Source organism: Coenobita brevimanus, chromosome 71, assembly GCF_032717465.1.
Source record: "Coenobita brevimanus isolate Jiangsu-jjx chromosome 71, ASM3271746v2, whole genome shotgun sequence".
NCBI lineage: Eukaryota > Metazoa > Arthropoda > Malacostraca > Decapoda > Coenobitidae > Coenobita > Coenobita brevimanus.
The window spans coordinates 3,862,712-3,884,918 of record NC_137024.1 but is presented as its reverse complement, the minus strand read 5'-3'; the positions used below and the strand labels follow the sequence as shown (position 1 = coordinate 3,884,918).

The following is a 22,207-nucleotide window of genomic DNA, read 5'->3' as shown; positions in this document are numbered from 1 at the left end:
CGTTCGTTTTACTTATTCTTGCTGCAGTTACGTATTTTATTGTTTTGGAGATTCCTCTGGTAGTGAACGGGTTTTTGAAGGCTGTATCTAACCCCCCCTGTTCAAAAAAATCCCCCCAAACCTCCATAAAATCGCCTGGGTATTACTAGATATTAATAATGACTACGCCACTGGATTTAAGAGTTACGTGAAGCAACGCGTGTCTGGAAGGGTTGGTCTTACCCACACACACACACAAACACACACACACACACACACACACACACACACACACACACACACACACACACAAAGGGCAAATATGGCCATTCCTGGATAACGGAAGACCTTGGAGAGTTGCATATTAGCACGAGAGTGAGAGAGAGAGTAGAGTTTGTTTTTGTTTATGTCAGTGCTTGTGATGCTGTGTAACTCGCCCGCCTCTGTCTCACATCCTCTTCCCCCTTTCGTCTCTCATCCTCACCCACACTCTCTCCTCCCTTCCTCTCTCCTCCCTTCACTTTCCCTTCCTTTTTCCCCCGCCCTCACTCTCACCCTCATTCAAAGCCCCCCTTCTCCCCCTTACCCCATCTCTCTCCCCTCCCCAGCCACAGTACTCAGGCTAAATTAACCACACCCACTTCAGCAACAGTCACTCCACCCCTACCAGACACACCTTCTTGCTCGTTTCCTTTCATCCACCCACCCTCACCTAACCCCCGCCCATACCCCACGAGAGAGAGAGAGAGAGAGAGAGAGGGGGGGGAGGGGAGGAAGCAAACGGTGATGGGTGGGGGTGGTTGTTATGGTTAGGGTGCTGTGTTGAGGTGATTGTTAATATAGTGTTGGGGATAACAAGGTGAGGGATAGTTGGAGGGGAGAGGGGATTGTGGTGGTGTGGTGGGAGTGATTGTAGATGCAGTGGGTGTGGTTAATTGCTGAAATGTGGTGGGCGTGGTTGTTGCTGATGAAAGTTTGTGGTGGTGTAGGTAGTAACGTATTGTGATGGTGGTATGGAATGGTGAGGGTGGTGGTGTGCTGGTGTTGGTGTGAGACGTGATGGTGGTATGGGGTTGTGGTGGTAGTGGTGTGGTGTGGCTTGACTGTGATGGTGGTGTTGTGCTGGTGTTAACTTGAGATGTGATAGTATGGGGTGTTTGTGATTGTTGTGAGGGTGTGGTGAGGTGTATGAGATAAAGTATAAGGAGGTGAGGTAAGGGTGTGGGGGTGTAGGGTGAAGAATGAAGAGGAAGAGGGGGTTGGTGTGAGGAGTAAGGGTGAGATGAGGAGTATGAGTGTAAGGGTGAAGTGTGAGGGTGTTAGGGGAGGGTGTAGATGGTAGTTGTAGTAGAAGGTAGGACAGGGTGAGGGTGAGGTGTAAGAGTGTGGTGTTAGGGTGAGACGGTGTGTTGTGTGGTGAGGTGTGAGGGTGGAGGCTGTGGCGGGTGTGGTTGTGGTGGAGTGGGGGGGAGGGTGGTCGTGGCTGTGGTGGGTGCCCGTGTGGTGAATGTGGTAGCTAATTGAAGGTGTTAAGACTGGGTGTGGTTGTATTGTGTGTTTGTGTGTGTGTGTGTGTGTGTGTGTAATGGAAAGTGTTAAGTCTGTGTGTGGTTGTGCTGTGTGTGTGTGTGTGTGTGTGTGTGTGTGTGTGTGTGTGTGTGTGTGTGTGTGTGTGTGTGTGTGTAATGGAAAGTGTTAAGTCTGTGTGTGGTTGTGCTGTGTGTGTGTGTGTGTGTGTGTGTGTGTGTGTGTGTGTGTTGTGTGTGTGTGTGTGTGTGTGTGTGTGTGTGTGTGTGTGTGTGTGTGTGTGTGATTTGAAGCAGTCTCCTGTCTCAGCAGCATCGTCTGACACCCCCCTCGGCCCCAGGCCCCCCCCACCAAAAAAAAAAAAAGTGCTGAGGAAATTATTGGAAAGTGTGTGTGTGTGTGTGTGTGTGTGTGTGTATCTATGTATGTGTATGACGGCCTGTGTAGGTGTATGTGGGTTGATCTGTGTGTGTGTGTGTGTTGATGTGTATGTACGTATGGGAGTATGTGTGCATGAGCTGACGCGTATCTGTGTAATGTATGTATTTATATGTATGTATGAGTCGGTATGTATGTATAAGTTGACGTGCGTGTGTATGCTTTGGCGTGTATGTGTGGATGAATTGGTGTGTATCGATGTGGGGGGGGAGAGAATGTGTGTGTGAGTTTGCGTGATGTATGTGTAAGTTGGGATGTATGTATGTACTGTGTGTATGTATGTATGTATGTATGTGTGAGGTGGCGTATAATATTCAAGTTGAAGTGAACGTGTGAGTTATGTGTATAAGTTGACGCGTGTGTATGTATGTATGAGTCGGTGTGTCTGTATTGAGGTGTGTGAGTTCGTGTGTATGTGTGTGAAATGATGTGTATACAGTATATATATATGAACTGACGTGTGTATGTAAGTACCTGTTGACGTACATGTGCGTGTACGTTTGTTTCTGTGTGTGTGTGTGTGTGTGTGTGTGTGTGTGTGTGTGTGTGTGTGTGTGTGTGTGTGTGTGTGTGTGAAGGTGGAGTGGAGTGGAGTGGAGTGTGTGGACGTAATTGGACGTACAGGAAACAGGATGTATGAGTGTGACCAGCTTATTTGGCCAGCCAGGAAGGTGTGGGCAGGGGTGGGGTGTGGGCAGGGAGAGGTTTGGGTGGGCAAGAGTGAGTGCAGAGACTTTTGTGTGTCCAGAGAGGAGTGGGCAAGAGTGAGCAGTGGTGGGGTGTGGTTTGGGAGAGGTTTGGGTGGGCAAGGGTGTGTAGTCGGGTGTTTGGTTGGGCAAAAAGAAGTAGGCAACGGTTGGGTGTGTCCAGAGAGAAGTATGGGTGAGCAAAAGAAGTGGGCAAGAGTGTGGTGTAGGTAGGGAGAGAGGTAGGTAGAAAGGGGTGGGCAGGAATGGGTAGGGGAGGAGTGGGTAGAGGGTGTGGTGTGGGCAGAAACGAGTGGGTAGTAGTGTGGTGTGTAGGGAGGTGCATGGGGTGGGCAGAAAGGAGTGTGCAAGAGAGGGCGGTGGTGTGGTGTAGGAAGGAAGGTGATCGAGAGCAGGTGAAGCTGGAGAAATGAGGGGTGTGGTCGAAGCCTCAAAAGAAAACAAAGAGAGACAACGGGCCTAAAATAAATACATATATAGATTAACAGAAGGGTGGTGTGTGTGTGTGTGTGTGTGTGTGTGTGTGTGTGTGTGTGTGTGTGTGTGTGGAAAGAGGGGAGGGAGGGAAAAGGTGACCTGCATTACGTCTGATGATTGTATTCAGTACCTAAAGAGAGTGAGAGACTGACGAGGAGAGTGTATGTGAGTGAGGTGGAGGAGGAGAGAGGGAGGAGGAGGCCAAGGATGAGATGGAGGGATGGAGTGGAGAGGTATATGAGAGAGGGGGGGTGTTAGCTGGGAGCAGGGCAGTGAAATGGCGTGAGACAGGGCGACGTGGAGGCGATTTGTTTGTGGCCACCCCGTATAGGATTAAGGCGTCTGGCAATAGATAGATAGACCTAAAGAGAGCTAACGGGTCTAGAAAAGAAGAACCGAAATGAGAGAGAGAGAGAGAGAGAGAGAGAGAGAGAGAGAGAGAGAGAGAGAGAGAGAGAGAGAGAGAGAGAGAGAGAGAGCAATTTTTACCATATTCATTCCGTTTCATTTCATTCAGCTAAGGACATGTCAAAGTGGGGGTGGGTGGGTCTGGGTCATGTATTGTATAGTCTTCATTAACTCCACAACGAGAGATTTTTCCCTAACCTTAAAATCGTCTGTCGGTCGCAAGAATATAAGGACGGTATTGCACTGAAGGAGTAAAAAGTATTGACCCCTGGGATTTCACTTCAGGCAATAAAAGAAAATTACACAGCATCTTCAACTTAATATTACACGAAACTGTAAAATTATATAATAGAATAATAATACGTCCACGAGTTTTATATCCTCCAATTTTTCCTTGGTGTCTGGCACAGGGAAGCGTGTTACCAGATCTCCACGTAAATCTATCATCTTCACGTATCAGGTGAACGTTACCTGAGACGGCAGGTGTGGCCAGGGCCCGTATGCATAAAAGGTCCTGGGACCTAGGAACTAGTCGCAAGTCGTAGGAACTGATCCCAAGTCGCAGGACTTGTTTATAAACGCTCCCACGTCCTAGGACTGGTCCTAAGACACGGAGATTTTAGGTGTAGCCAGGGAGGCGACTTACGACTTAGGAATATTCCTGGGACCTGAAAATGGCTGAACAACAACAAGCCCCGAGGCGTCAGCAGAGAACTTTTCGCCCACGTAGGGACGTGTTGAATGAATTAAGTGATGCAGAACTGATAAGCAGATACCGTTTGGATCGTGCAGGAATTATTTTTGTTACTGACTTGGTAAGAGATGTCCTGCAAAGTCCATCTGAGAGGAACCAGGCACTTACCCCGGAGATGAAAGTGATCATTTTGTTGAGATATTTGGCCACAGGTAAAATGCAAGTATGCAGCAGTGATGATTTGGGACCCTCAGAGCCTACAGTCAGCAGAGTTATCTCACATACATTAAATGCGTTCTACAGACGTGAAATAATGTGTAGATTCTTGAAGTTCCCCACAGACCCCCCAGAACTACAAAGGAAAAAAATCGAATTTATGGAGATTGCTGGCTTCCCCGGGGTGCTTGGAGCAATTGATGGGACACATGTGAGAATAATAGCCCCAAAAGAGTTTGAAGAAGAATATGTGAACAGAAAGCGGTATCATAACATTAATGTCCAAGTTGTTTTTGATGCCAAGTACAGAATTATTAACTGTTTGGCCAAGTGGCCAGGGTCAGTGCATGATGCTAGGATACTCAATGAAAGTGGACTTAAAAGAATGTTTGAAAACCGAGAGGTTCCACCGGGGTGCATTCTTCTAGGAGGTTGAATGCTCCCGCGTCGTCTGTATGTTTATAATACACGATAGCCTAGCGTCAACAGAAAAAAGAAAATGTAACTGGAAAATAGATACTTACATTCATCAAGAAATCCACCTACATTATTTCTGTAATCATTTTGTGACTTAGAGTATTTTACTAAATAATATATCTCTCTATCTTGGCCAAAAACTGCATTTTCAAAAAAAAATATTGCTACAGTTAGCACTTTTCCTAAGTCTGGGACTTGGGAAAATTCCTGGGTAGGAATTGCCATGTACGTCCTAGGTAGTGTTTATGAATCGATTCCCAAGACACAGTCCCAGCTGAGAGCAGTTCTTAGGACTTTCCTAGGAACGTTTTTGAATAGGGGCCCAGGTGCTGCTGGGCTTTGTACGATTTTCATGTAAGGTGTTGGATGTTTATCAGTAGAATTAGACAGGTAATATCCGAACACTGTATTCTTGGTGAAGTTTTGCCTGTTCCTGCATGTATTTCCTTTGTATTAACAGCAACAGCCAGTCTTTGTCATAACAGTAAGTCAGTCTGTGGTAACGGTAATAACGGGAACAGTCTTTGTAATAACGGTAACAGCCAGTCTTTATATTAACGGTAACAGTCAGTCTTTGTCATAACGGTAAGTCAGTCTTTGTAGTAACGGTAGCAGCCAGTGTTTGTAGTAACGTTACAGTCAGTCTTTGTAATTACGATAACAACCCGTGTGCATTCGAGTCGCCACGCTTAGAGCACGTCCATATCCTATCAAATTCACCAACCATCAGACATCAGGCCGGGCGTCACGCACGAGCATTTAAAATTTGAATTCTGGTTTGAAGTAGCGGTGAAAGGCACTGCATATAACCAGGCATTTCTTAAACACCAGCATTAATTTGATTGACACGTGCAGTAATTTTCGGTGTAAGCTTATCACCTGCGAAGTACATTCCTGTATAATAATTGCCGTATAACTTTAGGCCTGGCGATGGCGCGGTGCAGGCAGTAATGCGGACCCCGTTGGCCTTGTTCCGCGGAGTCGCCAACTTTCACTTTCCCACTTTTTCCCTTCCTCCTCCTTCATTTTCAGACAGTCGCTGGGGAGGCTTAAACTATGATAATTGGTGCTTGAAGATCCATTGGAATTTTTGGCTTTTTATTTCCCATTCATTTCTTTTACGTTTCTGGAAGTAATTAAAAATCATGTGTCCGTTTCATCCGTCAGGATTCTTTCAGTAGCTTCATACCGTCAGCGGGTTAGGTTGATGATGTTGATGATGATGATGATGATAATGATGATATACCTTTTTTTTTTATACTTTGTCACACGTATATATTTTTTTTTTATGTAGGTGGTACGAGAAGTCATTACTAAGTTGAATATAAGTGTCCGGTGGTCGATAGAAAACAATATCGTACTGAATGGGTGAATTAAAACCTTGATCCCCCTAAGTTCAAGAGACCTTTCCAGTCCATCCATCTATCCACCATTCAGTCCATATCTCCCATCAGGTTCGTAGGGACCCGGGGCTAGGTCGTTTAGTCTAGTGTAAGACAAGGATGGCCAGGTAGGTTAGCGACAAAAACCAGGATCTTTTGGAAATGAATCCTTCTGCTAAATCCACTTCCAGTGCCTTAATTATCTAGCTTAATATCTTTCCCAAATTAACTCAAATCGTATGGAAATAACAAGAACTGGCCAATATATAAGGCATCATTGTATTGAAAGTGTTAGTAAAGCTACCGCACTTCTTGTCTGCGTGATGGAGGTGGTCGTACTTACAGTATGTTGATCTCTTGAAGCCAGCGAGCGTCGAGGCGGGGGTGTTGCGGGGTGAAGCGAAGGCACGTTGAAGCAGCTTGTACTTGTGTGGTGCTGGAGTTTGTATGTCGCTGAGTTTGACAGGTTTTTGTGCCCCTGTTTGCGCTAATAATTCGGGTCGACAGTTAGAAGTTTATATCACACGTCTGGTTAGGTTAGTTTTTTTTATACTGAAGGTGCATTCCTGATTCGTTTTTTTTTTTTTTTTTAAATATTTTGCGATCATAGTTTATTTATGGAGAGCGAGAGACTGACGGGGAGTGTATGTGAGTTGGGGGAAAGGGAGGGGGAGGCTAAGGATGAGATGAAGGGATGGAGTGGAGACGTATATGAGAGAGGGGTGTGTGAGCTAGGAGCAAGCTAGTGAAATGGCGGGGGACAAGGCGACATGGAGGCGATTTGTGTGTGGCCACCCCTTCCGTGATTAAGGCATCTGGCAATAGATAGATAGATAGGTAGTTTATTTCTGCATGACTCGTTGATTTGTGTGTTTATGCAGCTCTTGTTGATGTTTTAAAAATGACAATAAAAAGCGAGAAGACTATCAAAGTAATTTCCCGCTCAGGCACGTAAATATGGTCGTGTGTGTGTGTGTGTGTGTGTGTGTGTGTGTGTGTGTGTGTGTGTGTGTGCAGTCTGACTAAAAAAATATATAAACGATGAACAAGATAATCATTAACTTCTTCATCAGACATTAATTTTGTTGCGTTTTATTTACACAGCCTTTCCCGAGATGAGAGAGAGAGAGAGAGAGAGAGAGAGAGAGAGAGAGAGAATATCCAAGTAATTTCTGCATAAGGCACATGGATATTCTTACAAAAACACCACAAAATATCATTGTAATATCTGCGTAGACTAAAAAGATTCATCTATATTTTATTTAAGCAGTTTACATTTTATGCGAAAAATATGGAAAAGAATACGAGTAATTTTGGCCTAAGACGTGCAGACAGTATATTATTTATGCATTTTTTGGTAATGTAAAAATAAACAGACATGAGGGCTGAAGTGTAATAGGCAAAATAAGTCGCCTAGGAAGAGGTGCTTGAGAACAGCCCATGCACACGAGAATACGACACAAACCCCTTCATTTCGTTGACATCTAATTTTAATCCTGCTTCCACCAGAGTTTTCTTAGATTCATTGTTGTGAGATAGAAGCCTACTAGAAGCCAACTCAAACTAGCCCATGACAGGTCTCGTACGCGGAGTAAATTGATGTAGGGAAGCAAGAATAATATTAAAAAGACATCCAAACACAACCAAAAGTGTCCAGTGCCAGAAGGTAAGGTACAACTTAAATAAAATGTGTAGGAATGCAGTCGGCCTTGAAATGAGAATGTGAGAGTCTATGTATGCGGTGTAATTTGGCGCGTCAATCGTGGTCGGCAACTGCTCCTTCAACCTCCCGCGTCCTTCAACAGTTTTTCATGGAACAAACATATGGATGAGGGATTGCAGTATATCCCCACAAACCAAACCAACCCAACTTAACCCAACCCAACCCAAACCAAAACCATCCCTAGCCTTCCCTACCCAACACAACACAACACAACACAAACCAAACCAAACCAAACCAACCCTACCCTACCCTACCCTTCCCTGCCCAACCCAACCCAGCCTAGCTTCATAAACGAACCTAACCTAATCTAATTTCCTATCCTAACTTCCAGACATAACCTAACGAGACAGTGGACGGGGGATTTTGTAAACTAATATCAAACTTCATCATCATCATCATCATCCGTACCTCCTTTCCCACTCTAGGGCAGGGTGAGGAGTAGCAATGTCCAGACAGCCCAAACTTTTCCCAGTCCAATGGGCCACGCTTCCATTCACTCATCATTCAAGCCCCCGGAATCCTGGCTCTATCGGATACGCCAAAAACATTCGCCATGTTCTGTAGCTTCACATAAACGTATCCGATTGAGTCAATCCGGACGCTGTCACGTTAAAAAGGGATGCCAAAATCCCTGCTCATGCACTTCTCCTCACAACATCCATCCAGCCAGCTCGATCTCTTGTCAGTTCCCTAGCCTCACCGACTTTCAAACCTCTCTTCCTCACACACTCATCCACCATATCTCTCCAGCTTCTCCTTGGCCTACCTCGTTTCCTCCGTCCTTCAAATTCGCTCAGATATACCTTTTTCATCACTCTATTGTTATCCATTCTCTGCACATGACCATACCATCTCAGTACACGCTCTTCGATTCTGGTGCCCACCGACTTCCTCACTCCACATCATTCACGAATCACATTATTTCGTATCCTCTCCACCCTCTGTACTTCACATACATTCCTCAGCAGTGCCATCTCCAGTGCTTTTACTCTTGACATTTCGTTTTCGTGCCACACCATAGTCTCACATCCATATGTTAAAGTTGGCACTAACACTCTCATGTAAGCCTCGTGCAGCTGCAACACTCAAGCCTCTGTTTCTTACCGAACTTAAACCAACATAAATTTAACCTAACCCCTCTCAGCCTCCATCGATCTTCACTAATTTTTTACGGAAGAAATTAATTGGTTTTAGTATTTTGTCGATGGCAGATGGGAACTTAATCCCTTCAGTTCAAGAATAGTTCTTATATTTTTCTTGCTAGACCAACAAATAATTCAGCTTAGAAGAGATTTTCGAAGTGATCTTTCCAAAGTTGAATAAAATTGTTTGGAAGGAGCAAGACTAAACGGAAGTCATCTTAGTAGTGAAGGGGTTAATGTAATGGCGTACTCATAGTGTGTATGACCTCAGTGGAGCTGTACAGTAGTTACAAAAGTACTCCTCCATACTTCTTCCTTAACAGAGAAACCACACAGCCATCATACTTATGCAGATTACTATAATATGATAGTCTGAGAGGCCTTAGTGTGACTGAAGGACTGTAGTAAGAAAAGTACCCGTCCATACTTCGTTCCTTAACCGAGAGACCACTCAACCATAAAAATGTTAAGCTTTCCATATGTATTTATATAAAATCTTTTTGTTTGTACCATCATAGAAAACGTGAAAAAAAGCGACATATCTTTTACTGCCGCCAACATGGGTACGCGCGATACCAGTTTTTCGTGTGCCCAGTGTCGCAGTTCATTTTGTATTCAGGTTTACCGTAAAGTCCCCAATACAGCTTGCCCCCCAAACCACCGCAGGGCAAGTTAAATGGAATGTTAGGGAGACAGGTGATGCCCGAGTAGCAACAAGAGTACGGTTTAAGCCCGTATCCTTCAACCCGCCCAGCCTTTGCGTGTTGTCATGTGACGTCACGGTTGCGTCACATCGCCCCGCCCCCTTCTTTCTTCCCGTTAGATGCCCGGCTGGGAGGCAGAGAGGCAGGCAGTCTGGTGTGGAGGCTTGGAGGGTGAGGGGTTCGTGGGTCGTGAGGGAATGTGACCTTACTTTAATCACAGTGTACGTGTTCCCTGGAGACGGAAATTGTATTCAGGTGTGGCGTAGTTTTTCGGTAAGAGTGACTACGTGTGTCGATTGTCAACTCGTGAAAATAGACCATCTTCGTTGCCTTGATATTTTTACTCCAGTGGCTCGTCTTTGGTACAAGGAACGTGTGCTGCTAACGAAGATACCGTTTACTGCCTCGACGCGGGTAAGTAACGATTAAGTATCTCATAAAACTGAATAGCCAACGTTTTGATGGGAGAAGATAAGAGGGAAACGAGAGTAACAGATCATGCGTTGCCTTTTAGTTTGAAATAAAATGCAGTATGGAAGAATTCATTTTACCTATTCAGTATACCCAGATCACACTGAAGTCTCATGAAAACGTTTAGTTACATGAAGGATAAATATCACAGAAGGGATGTTAAGGTATTTCATCACATATTACTCGTCAAGGCTGCAAGAAAGTTGGCCAAGTTTGTTCTCATTAGCCGTAAAGTGACGACGAAAAAGGCTGAGTTTTATTTTCATCATTATTTAGTAGGCTCTTTATACCGAAGTTGTCAGCCTAAAAATGGAGATAATTAACCTTGTTTATGGACCAGTTGGCCGGAGAGATTGTTAACTAATCCATTCCATTATTGCGGCATAATTCTTTTGCTGCCTCGCCACGGTTATATGCAGCTAGAGGCGTTTTGAAGTGTTTGATGCTGCTTCCATTAACATCATTCCTAGACTATATAATTGTCTAGTTTTAGCAAGGAAAACTAGGAAAAGATTCATCCAAAAAGTCTCATGTTTAGATAAGAGAGGGGTATTTGAAACTGGAATCCTTCAGATATGTTGTGATAAGCACCTGAAAATATAAGTAGTGGTGGTTTACAAGCCTGAGGAACACAGACGCTTGAAGATGACATGCCAGCGTCAGTAGGGTGCTCGTGGTACCTTAACGCTTTCAGTCTGGTCATGTTTTTATTTCATTATTGCTGCGTGTAGGTAATTTTATTTAACAGGACACTTCGAACGGGAGGGATCTTAGCCATTATCTCTGTAGTACATGATATTTCCTAACTTGAATAGAGTCTGGAGGTAGAAAGAAAAAAAAGTGGGATTGAAGGGTTAGTTTTAGAGTGGATAATTGTGGTGTAACCTTCACTGACGCTCCATTGCTACTCCTTAGTACTAGAACGAGATGTGCAACTCACTATACTGTAATTGTGTTTTTCTTTGGAGGGACCTACACCACTCATAAGACTTGAATACTTTGTCATGGTTGTCTGAAATTGGATGTCTTTGAGGTAGTAATGTCTCCTTGGTTACTAATCAAATTTATCCTCCAGTCTAACTATATTTGGCCATTAACGGAGCTGTAATCTCTTCTTTACACTTTATTTTTAGCATGTGCCCCGTTGATTTCGTTGACCCGGTTGATTTTATTCCTGCTCACTCATTACGATTTTTACTAAGTTTTGAAGTGCCTCTGAACTGGAGGGATAGATGTATATTCTTCATCAACCCCATCAGTACCACAGGCCATTACTGTAGGGTGGAAAAATAAGCTAAAATAAGACGTTATCGTATTGAAAGGGTTAATTTTGTATGTGTCTATCGATATCAAAACGACGTAGATAATATAGAAGGGGATAATTCATAAAGGCGTAATCAAAATACATTGCCAGAGCAGGGGTAGAAAGCGTACTAGAATGCATGCCCGTGTCTTGTTAACCTTGCACGTTGTCTAGTCAGTTGCGTCACTTTTTATTGCTGTAAGTTTTTGTGGGTAGTAAAAATATCTGCGCATGCGACATTTAATTCTAACTAATGCCATAAACTTGAATTTCTGGCTCAGTATGTCATAGGTTACATACCAGTACACTTATTATCGCATATTTGGTGACGCTACATTGGCTGCTAAGGTTACGACGTTGCACTAACTTCTCAAATTCTCGTGGAAGACAGCTGAGTAATGTTGGAATGAAAACCTAACTACTTTTCGTACGATAAACAAAAATAGAATCACCTTTGTTAGAATATTATTTCATTCCCTAACTCTTAAGTACAATCGGGGCAAAGTTCACTCTATGATTCTGTTGCGTTTACCTCACATTTAGTGTACAGTATATCTGCTATATTCCTCCTTTACGAACCTCAACAAAGAGAAGGGTACCAAGTCTCTCGCATCTTAAGAATATTAACCAGAGAGGAAAATAACTAACTAAAGAGTACAGATATGTGAAATTTGTCCCCGACTGTCGTTACACCTAAGTATTACACAATATTGCGTCGTTACAGAGCTGAGACTGTACCATGTGACAATCCAATTTAGAAGCCTCAGTAGTGGAACATCCATACAAATGCACACTGCCATACCTCAGTGTCTACGCTTGTACTCTGACCCCTGTTTTTGTACTTAGACCAAGATGTACAGTTTAGACAATTACACAGCGCGTTTTTAGTCGAACAGTTGTGAAATTATGTCTTATTCTGAAAGTTTATTATGGTCCCTAAATCGCATCACTGAGTTCTGATAATCATGGCGCATTCACGTTATTTATTGCTGTGAAGTGATGAAGTAAGTCAGTATCGGCATTTGTGAAGTTGGGGTCTTATTCGCCTGGTGATTCATCTCTCCTGCTTATCGCTTTCATCTGGTTAATATTCCTAAGTTGAGACAAGAGTTGAGAAAGGCTTGGTTCCGACATTATTATTAGTAGTAGTAGTAGGAGTAGTATTGTAATTATTATGTGAAGCATAGATATTACTCTTCAAAAATTGCATCAAGAGGAAAGTGGCGGTTGTAAGTGTGAGGTAGACGCAGTGGAATTGAAGGCGAAAACACACACACACGTCAATATATTTCTGAGAATGCTGATAATCTTTCGTGATTAATGAGGGCTGTCGAAACCTGATCTCCCTTTTGACTTATTGTTTTTATTATCACTCCCGGGTATTGTTATTATTATTTTGTTTTGCATTAAATTGTGTTATACTAGAGTTATTGTTCTTTTTATCACTCCCGGGTATTGTTATTATTTTGTTTTGCATTGTGTTACTCGTTATTGCATCGAGTTATGAATAAGTGTTAATAATGACAGTCTTCTCCGTGTGGTGTAGTTTTTATTTCAAGATGAACACGACAAGTAGCTGTACATGTTAACGAAATTAATTAAACCAGTAGTGGACAGAAGGCAACCGAGAAATTACAGCGTAGTGATCAAAAGGCCATGAGTCACTGTTGCTTGCGCTGGTCCTAATCTTAATTCTTCACCTCAAATAAAAACACAGATAACCCGGCAGAGGTGACTCTCTTATCAGCCTTTATCTCTGTGCTGTATTAAGGTTACACAGATAAATAACCCGCCAGAGTGACTACAAGCAGTCTGGAATTATTTGCCTTGTAGCTCAGTCACTGGATTTGCCTGTATTTTGTCTTTGGGGCTTTGGTTTGAATCCAAGAAGTGGTCGAAAGTTTTTGCATCAAATAAACGCAGCCAGGGACGTTGGGTGGCCAGTACAATTTAAATGATCTGGACTCCGCTATCTTACCCTCGGGACTTCCCTGAGAGAGAGAGAGAGAGAGAGAGAGAGAATAATCTTGCTCTTATATTTTATCATCTTAGATTTTATGCTGATTCGTACACGTTCGTTCCTCAACTCTACCCTGATTACGAATGCCAAGATAAAAGTTATGCTGTCCAGTACAGTGTTATATAAGAGGGTGAGCTAAGGACACGTCTACCAGTGGCTGGCAATGAGATAGAAGATGCCATGAAATTTCGTTGTTAATTGGGCTGTAATTTCGCCGGCTTTGGAGAGTGAGAGAGAGAGACAATTTTGATCATACTGCCTGTGTTCGTAGCTAATATTACGGGTGATAAATATTGCCATACAGTATAATAAGTGAATCCAACTAGACGGTTATCAGTGGCGAGTATTTAGATGATGTTCAGAAACTTCGTGGTAAATTGAGACATTCTTGTGATCATCTGAGGCTTTATCTCTTTGTGTTCCAAGTTAACCTCTTCACTGACACGATCTACTAATGTTCAGTTCTTAGTATTTCCGTGAGATTCTTATTAAGCTTTGGGGACTTGTGGAAGTACTTTAGATTCTTTTCACCTTAAATAGGCGCGTAGTTGGCATCTCTCCATCTTAAAATGCTGAGTTGTAGCAATAGTTATCTGCGAAAAGTGCTTAGTGGCGAGAAAATGTGTGTGTGTGTGTGTGTGTGTGAGAGAGAGAGAGAGAGAGAGAGATTACGAAGCATCCCACATATTTGTTCATCCTGCAAGTGTTATGAGCTACGAGAGGAATTAATGGTACTTTTGTGTGTGAATTAGGGCTTTAGCTTTAATTTACAGGAAAGACAAGCGAAGTTCTGTAAATATCTGCTCTCTCCTTTCTTTATTCATCCTGTAAACTCAGATCTTAGTTACGAGAGTCTGTTGGTCTTAAGTTCTTTTTTGAATCCGGGCATTGGGTGGCCTATCGGGTGATCTGATTGACTGTCCTATCTCTTGCACGAAATACTTGACCTCATATCTGTCTGTCTGTCTGTCTCTCGTTCGTGATATCTGAAAATCCCCTTCATTTTTATTGACTTGAAGAATTGTTCTCTCTCTCTCTCTCTCTCTCTCTCTCTCTCGTTCCTGATATGTAGATATCCCTCTTCATTTTTATATACTTTTGAAGAATTGTTTTTATTTATACTCTCTCTCTCTCTCTCTCTCTCTCTCTCTCTCTCTCTCTCTCTCTCTCTCTCAATATCAAAAACTCCATTTTTTTTTTTTTTTACCTTTGAAGAATTATTTTCCAGCTTCCCGTTTCCTATCCATATCCTTTTCAATCCTATGTATTTTCCATTTTTCCATACTGCCTCCAGACGATTTTTTTTCACTTTGGGTCGACCTTTTTCAGCTGTAGACATATTCTTACATTAACTAAATCATCTAGTAGAGACCTTTTAAACTGGAATAAAATCTCCTTGTAGCTGCCTAAATAAATGAATAAATAAAAAATGTGATTCATTGGCTTAATTTCGAACAGGAAGTACACATTAATTATTATAGATACGGTACTCCCTCTCTCTCTCTCTCTCTCTCTCTCTCTCTCTCTCTTTCTAGACAATTTCCGGTCGATGATGTTACTTTGTTTACCCTTCCGCCATTATTTATTTGTTTATTTTTTTCATTCCCCGCTTGATTTCGTTGTCTTGAACTGGTACCTTGTGATCTGCATGTCCCATGTGCTGTATATATATTACATTGTCTTCATCTCCTCCTCCTCCTCCTTCTTCTTCTTCTTCTTCTTCTTCTTCTTCTTCTTCTCCTCCTCCTCCTCCTCCTCCTCCTCCTCCTCCTCCTCCTCCTCCTCCTCCTCCTCCTCCTCCTCCTCCTCCTCCTCCTCCTCCCCCTTCATCATTTTATCATTATTAGTGTACAAGAGAATATTAACCCCTTCAGTCACAGAACGCCATTTTTACTTTCCTTATGCTGCTGCGAGACGATTTATTCAGCTCAGAGGATTATTCTTTTAGTAAACGGGTTAGTGAAGTCGGCATGTAATCCCTCCTGCTCGAAAAGCGTCTCGTAAGCTGAATAAAATCGTCCGGGCGTAACGAGAATTAAATAAGAATGTCAGGGGATTCAGGAGGCTAGGAAAGGTGTCTCCGTAGGCTGAATAAAATCGTCCTGTGGTGACAATAACGACATGTAAAAGATGTTTTAGGTACTGAAGATGGTAACGTTTATTTTATTTTACCTGTTCAGTTCCAGACGCCCTCGTAAACGGAAAATTTGTTAGTATTTAGAGTATAAAATAAGACACTATGGTTGAAGAGATTTTTGCGTGTTATAGCCAAAATTTTAAACTGTTATAGTGACATATTAGTGTACTTAACGCTGGCTATTTCCTTGCGAAATGATTAACTTAACAAAACCCTGTTGTTATGAAGGGGTAAGTTAAGGTTCTAGGCAATCTGACCCTCCAACGTCGAGAAATATGTCGTGTTGTGAAAATCGTCTGGTAATGGCAAGAATTGGATGGGAAAAGACGTCCTCGGGCAAAAGGTGTTAATGCAGAGGTGGTAGTGGTCCTTCTTTGTCCACGATAACAGTCCAGGGTTGTAGTTATCAGTAAGACCTCTAAATATTGACTCTACCCTTTTTCTCAGACTTGGCCAAAAATTGCAGTCTCTCCATCTTGAATGCTGGGTTGCAACACTAGATTAATACTAGAATATGATGTCAGTCACGAAGAAGTGCTATGGAACGGATGTAGAGCCACATTAATGCCATTCTTTCTACCACTGCCCCTAAATATTGACCATACCCTTTTTGCTCTAACTTGGCCTGAAATTGCAGTCTCCATCGTGTATGCTGGGTTGTAACACTAGTTTAACACTAGAATATGATGCCAGTCACGAAGAAGTGCTATGGAAAGGATATAGAGACTTATTAATGTCCTTTCTACTACTGCCTCTAAATATTGACTCGACCCTTTTTACTCTAACTTGGCCTAAAAGTAGAATATGATGCCAGTCACGAAGAAGTGCAATGGAAAGGATGTAGAGCCGTATTAATCTCTTTTCTCCCACTGGGCAACGTGAAGTAGGCTGCAAGAGGACGGAAATCTAGGCCAAGTTAAAATAAAAGTAGCATAGTTTGAAGTGAAAGAATTTGATGTCCGCAATGGGGTGGCAAATATACCGTCTCGCAGTGGGAACCAATTAACCTTTTCTATATTTCTAAGTCCATTAATTTTTTCGTGCTAGTATCATTCTTAGTAGCGTTGTCAATTACCTCTTTGTTATCTTTGTCATATTGCTTCATTTCTCTCGTCGGTTAAGTATTCTCCCTAACACCTTTTCCGTAGCGATTTATTTTGCTTACTGCACCTTCCTTTCCTCTTGTGTGTTACGCAGATCCTTCCGGTATCGCCTCACTTTACTACATGCAAAACGTGCAAAAAGATATTAAGCAGCCAGATCTAAAAACAATAAATCGCTAAGGAAAGGGTGTGTGTGCGGGAATCATGCCAGCACATTCATTGACGCAAGCCTGATATCGGTACTGTCGCCGTGGGTAAATATTTTCCTCCCGTTGACGTCATTTTCACTTTATTTTTGTTGATATCAGAGAAGATTCAGATGTAGAGAGCACCTGGATAGAAGAGAGAGTAATGAAGGTTGTATTTAACGTCTTGTGTTTGAAATGTCCCGCCATAGCTGATTCAAATTGTCTGGAGGTAGCAAGAATAACAGCGGTGTACAAAAGAGACGAATTAATTGCCTCTTTTTGTGTCTTAAATGCCTCAATCTGGCCACTTCCTCCCTGAGATTGCCAGAAGCCTGAGTCACTTACCGGAACTGCCCACACAACCGGAATCATGGGGTTATTTATAGTCGATACGCTCATGGGTAAAGACTTTCCCTGACACAATCCTGATACCGGTATTGTCGCGCCGTGTGTGTGTGTGTGTGTGTGTGTGTGTGTCTCCTGTAATCCTTTCTTTGCGGTGGTCATTCTTTGCTGTATTGTAAGTTTACGTCTTCTGTATCATATTTTTTCTTAGTGCTGTTGTCGTGTTATTTCCTTGTAATCTCTTTAGTACGATTATACCTTGTTTGTTTTTATTTTTAGTACTTACTGTGTTTTTGCTGCAGGATAATCCCCTTAGGTAGATGGCGTATTTTTATTATTATTATTATTATTGTTATTATTATTATTATTATCATTATTCCTGGCGTACTGTCTACTCTTTTTTCAATATTTTTAGTACTATGACGCTCGTGTTATTCTTAGTGCTGCTGCTTGTGTGTGTGTGTGTGTGTGTGTGTGTGTGTGTGTGTGTGTGTGTATGTGTGTGTGTGTGTTTACAATCTTTAGTGCGATGACCCCTTGTTTATTGTTTTCTTGGTGTTTTGAGACAACAAGGTGGAGGATTTGTAAATACTGTAGGCTCCATTGTCCCCACTACCAGGAACTTCCGTGAATCTGAAAATGTGTAGTTGTATCAGGGACGAAATATCTAAGGCGTCGTGGTATTGAATGTCACTGAAGAGCCACGTGTCACCTGTAATGCATATATTTTGTGTGTGTTGGTATTTAACTTTCATGGCCACGTTTTCTCATGTGTTTGGTTGCCGCTAAAACTCAGCTTCAAATGCGTGAGGCGTTAAAGCATTGTTTATTACGTAATGGGAAAACTGAATATCGTATGTGTCACGAAAACCTGAATATTGTGTTAAATGGTAAGGCGTTACAATGAGAATAGCACCAAGCGATTTGGTTCATCAGTAAGAAATCGTGCCAGTTCAAGCTTTCTCCTTCACGATGAGTTTGTATTTTGTATTTTATTTTTTGTGGCTTCCTTTCGATTCCTGGTACTTTGTTCAACACAGAGAATGTTCAGAGTTCATTTAGATATACGGGTAACCTCCACTAACTCCTTCACTACGAGGGAGTTCTAAGCTGGATTAAATTCTGTGGAGGTAACAAGGATAAATAAGTGGTCCAAAGGCTGTAAGTAGTTAAGAAGAGATAATTGGAGTTTCAAGGATAATTCTATCGTTAATGTCAAGGGATTTTTTTTTTTCCAGCCAGCGTAATATTTCGACAAATTGAAATCAGGTACGTGTTAAAAAAGAAAACTGTTCCCAATCCTTCTTTTGTCCAACTCTGTAATGCAAGATTAATAGGTGTTGTCAGGCCGTAAGTACAGTCGGGTTCAGAAGTTCGTCTCACTTTTCCCTTTTCATCTGGTGGTAGTATTCTTGCCCTGAGAGACGGGTTCGTATTCTCGCCGATTAAGGAAGCTCCGTAACACCTCTTGCTAAGCGATTCATTTGGCTTATTACACTATATATCGGTACTGTCCTATTCTACTTTATATAAATCCATCTAACATGGCCATATTCTGCATGAATTACGTACGTACAAAAGAGTATTAACCAGCCATATCCAAAAATCGCTTAGGAGGAGGTGTTAGGGAACTTACTAAACCGGTGGAAATACGGTACGTATAGTTTTCTGCACATAAATGATTCTCTTTGATATGAAGAGGAAAATGAGAGAAGTGCCAAAAGTGTGAAGTAGGCGCCGTGGAGTAGTAGGCAAACTTTTATCTCTGACTGTAATGCATGCAGGTGGTGAACTGGGTAATGCAAGGGTTAACCAGCAGGATCTCTCTCTCTCTCTCTCTCTCTCTCTCTCTCTCTCTCTCTCTCTCACACACACACACACACACACACACAGACACGATGTCATCATTATATTACATTCTTGATTCCTTCACACGATTTATATTTTAGATTATTATTATTATTATTATTATTATTATTATTATTATTATTTTGAGCTGAATGGGTTATAGGCCTAATATCCCATCTTTAACCGCTTCCCTACTAGGCTGGTGCAGGGGGCTCTTGAAGGCAGAATAGAATTGTAATGAGCAACAATAAACTTTTAAAAATCGCTGCATTCGAAGAGGTAAACTGCTTTGATGGTGTCGCTTAGGTGTTGATTCTTGGACGATTTTATTCAGCTTATAATTTACGTCTAGTAGTGAAGAGGTTAGGTTAATGAAGGCTTTATCCAACCCCTCCAGTTCAAAAATGTCTCTCAGGTAAAATCGTCTGTTAGTTACGAGAGTTTACATTAAAAAAAAAAAATGCTTTATGTTAGAGGTAAACCGGTCTTGTGTGTGTGTGTGTGTGTGTGTGTGTGTGTGTGTGTGTGTCCTTCATTTACAGTGCCTGCAAAAAGTATCCTTACCTTGGTGATGGATGGGCTCTGGCTGCTGTTACTGTTATTTTTATTTTTATTTATTTATTTTTTGCACAGGTTTCTGAATGTACTGTGTGATGTGTGAGTAGAACTGGCAGCCATAAGTATTAGTAAGAAGGCATAGGAGAGAGAGAGAGAGAGAGATTCATCCTTACTGTATCAAAATATTAAAACAAGGATAGGGTAGGTACCGCAGTCAGGTATAGTACATTACCTTTGTTTTTATTTGACGGAACTGGGTCACTAACAATACTAATTCATGGTTGCTTGAAATTCGACCAGCCTTAGTTATGGGGTAAGAGTCTCCTTGGTTACTAGTCAAATCGCCCCCCCCCCAAGTTTTAACTAGACTTGGGTATCAGTTGAATTTGAAAGGGTTACAAATGGATCAGGATTTTTGAATGGTTAGGATAAATGGATTAGGATTTTTCGTCGGGGTAAAGAAAAAATAAATAAAAGAATAAAAAACAATGCAAGCTCTTTCTCCTTTTTTGTGTCCTTCAGTTTGTGAGCTTTAGTTGCGTGTGTACAGGCATCTCGAAATGAACGTCTCTCTCTCTCTCTCTCTCTCTCTCTCTCTCTCTCTCTCTCTCTCTGTTTATATAATTATAGAAGGGGAGAGAACCGTTCATATCGAGATGCCTGGACGTCTCTCTCTCTCTCTCTCTCTCTCTCTCTCTCTCTCTCTCTCTCTCTCTCTCTCTCAGTATATATAGAGGGGAGGAGAACCATTCATTTCGAGATGCCTGGCCATAACTCTTCTAATTTGGTAAGTCTCTCCTGACCTGAATAAAATAGTAGACAATACACACTTCAGAAGACATCATCTGAGTGAACTGGTGTCTACATTAACCCCTTTACCAGCAGGGGCGCTCCTCTTCCTAAATAAATTCATCTGGAAAAAAATTATGTAAAAAAAGGTCAATTGGTCATGTTTTGAGAGGTTAATAATTCCGTAATGAAATGGTGGGGGACAAGGCGAAATGGAGGCGATTTGTTTGTGGCCATCTCTTATGGGATTAAGGCGTCTGGCAATAGGTAGATAATTCCGTAACACTTCTTCCTTAGCTATTTATTTCTGACTTTACCTCTGAATATCCCTCTGTGTATTTTACAGTTGAAAACTTGTGCTCGTATAGAAACGATAATGAACAACCATCGGGAAAAAGTTAAGGTGTAATGTGGAAAGTAATTCGGTTAGTAAGAGGTGTTACGGAGAAGGGAAAGGTGTTATGAAGAAGGAAGAGATGTTACAAAAAAGGAAGAGGGCTACAAAGAAGGATTAGATGTTAAGAAGGAAGTGGTGTTAACGAAGAAGGAAGAGTTTTTATGAAGAAGGAAGAGGTGTTATGAAGAAGGAAGAGGTGTGAGGAAGAAGGAAGAGGTGTGAGGAAGAAGGAAGAGGTGTTTGGAAGAAGGAAGAGGTGTTGTGAAGAAGAGGTGTTATGAAGAAGGAAGAGGTGTTATGAAGAAGGAAGAGGTGTTATGAAGAAGGAAGAGGGGTTAGGAAGAAGGAAGAGGTGTTATGAAGAAGGAAGAGGTGTGAGGAAGAAGGAAGAGGTGTTGTGAAGGAGGGAGAGGGGTTGTGAAGAAGGAAGAGGTGTTTAGCAAGCAGGAAGAGATTTTACGAAGAAGGAAGAGGTGTTATAAAGAAGGGAGAGGGGTTTGCGAAGAAGGAAGAGGGGTCAGGAAGAAAGGAGTTAGCGAAGAAGTAAGAGGGGTTACAAAGAAGGAAAACAGATCATGGCGAAGGAAGAGGTGTCGACGAAGAGACGAAGTGACACAAAGACGCCTGTGCAGATGAAATTACAGAAAATTTTATTTACATCACGTTCTCTGTACAGCAAGTCCTCTGCCTTTACGGTCCTTCATCCATGCTATGTTATGCGACCTCACGAAGCCTCTGATTAAGACCACAGATACGGATGGCCGGAAAAAACGTGGATAAAACACGATACAGTTGGTGATAATACACGATACTGTTGGTGGGATGGAGGCCAACGTGCAGGGGTGGGAGGCCTGGCAGTGTGGGTGGAGAGGATAGGAGACTCTTAATTCTGAGGCTTGGATTCTTGTCGGTTAAGGAAGCTCCCTAACACCTTTTCCTTAGCGATTTGTTTTTGAATACAGATGGTTAATATGAGTTTGCACTTTCCATATGTAGTGTTGTGATATTAGATGGGTATATAGAACATAGGAGAGCGAGGTGTGATAATGCAAAATAAATAGCTTAGGAAGGGGTGTTAGGGAGCCTCCATGCCCTACAAGAATATGGGCATAGATGTCATAAGAAAATTCCGTAGCTCCTCTTCCTCAGCGATTTATTTTACCTATTGCATCTT

The 22,207-nt window shown here is 42.1% G+C and overlaps 1 protein-coding gene across 1 annotated transcript in view; it reads left to right on the top strand.

The window, feature by feature from the left end:
* Positions 1 to 10,043: 10,043 nt before the first annotated feature.
* LOC145406848 (uncharacterized) overlaps positions 10,044 to 22,207 on the top strand; it is a 123,871-nt gene continuing 111,707 nt past the window's right edge. Inside the window, exon 1 of the mRNA XM_080277956.1 lies at positions 10,044 to 10,288. The gene's annotated coding sequence lies outside the window, so the exon portion shown is untranslated. The remainder of the gene's footprint in view (positions 10,289 to 22,207) is intronic.